Source organism: Penaeus monodon, chromosome 22, assembly GCF_015228065.2.
Source record: "Penaeus monodon isolate SGIC_2016 chromosome 22, NSTDA_Pmon_1, whole genome shotgun sequence".
NCBI classification, from domain to species: Eukaryota; Metazoa; Arthropoda; class Malacostraca; order Decapoda; family Penaeidae; genus Penaeus; species Penaeus monodon.
Genome location: NC_051407.1, coordinates 42,238,457 through 42,239,490, shown reverse-complemented (window position 1 = coordinate 42,239,490; position 1,034 = coordinate 42,238,457). Strand labels below are relative to the sequence as shown.

General features: G+C 38.8%; 1 protein-coding gene across 1 annotated transcript in view; it reads left to right on the top strand.

Annotated features, from left to right (window-relative positions):
- The window catches only part of LOC119587160, a gene marked incomplete in the record, with an annotated part of 3,329 nt that continues 2,295 nt past the window's right edge, over positions 1-1,034 (top strand). Inside the window, 2 exon segments of the mRNA XM_037935926.1 lie at positions 1-66; positions 458-587.

The window sequence follows — 1,034 nt, the reverse complement described above, 5'->3', positions numbered from 1 at the left end:
GAAAAAAAAAAATTGGACCGGGTTCAAGGCTTTCGTTGGATATAGCAGCCCTCTTTGAAAGCATGGGTACCTAAGTATATGAGTAGAAGTGTAATGTTTGACTAAATGTTGTTTGATAACACTACTTGTAAGAGTAATATCGTGGAAGCGTGTGACCGGCATTATAGTTATGTATCGGCTTTTCAATATGTATTAGGTTGCTGGCATTATTAGTGTGTGCAGCTCACTTGTAGAGATTATTACTTGGTGACAGTGGCCGTTGAAGAGCAAAACTTATACCTTGCTTACAGCTCATCAGTTTAGAAATGAGATTTAAGTTTGAGAAATCCACTTTAAGCAATAATATTGGGTAAGGGGCCAGGGAAGGACATGAAATATACCAAGGAGATTGTTTAGTTAAACATCAGAAGTTTAGAAGTAACAATTAATCACACTTATCCTCATTTGTGGTTTCTAGGAGGCTTCACATAATAACTGTCCAGGGTAGTGCCTCAAGATTTCACAAGTTTCAGCCCAAAACCACCATAAAAGTGGCTCATCATCAGACAGTCGCTGTTTGCTCGGCACCTACTGCACTCCAGACAAGCGTAAGCAAAGCTCCAGCACATTTCTTTTGGCATGATAAAGTGTTAGTTAGATCCTAATTACATAACAAAAATTGCCGGGAAAGTGTACAAGCTCAATCCTGGCAGAACACGTGATGGAATCTTGTGTCTTTTGCCTGAACCCTGACAGGTGTGGAGGCTACGGCAAGTACTTGACACAGTACCAATATAATGACTATCATTGTCATCAGTATAAATAGCTTCCACATATTAAAACCATCTGAACAATCCACTTAAAAACTTGTTCTATCTATTGAGGAAGGCATACAGTCTCCCATCCAGCCCAAGTGTGGCATACATAGAGCTTGGATTGTTCCTGTATATGACAACTGCCAGAGAGGTCAGCACTTTCATTTGATAGAAATTGATAGGAAAACATGGTGCAAGTTTTTATATTACCAAAATATATGTGCATATGTAGAAAAAATA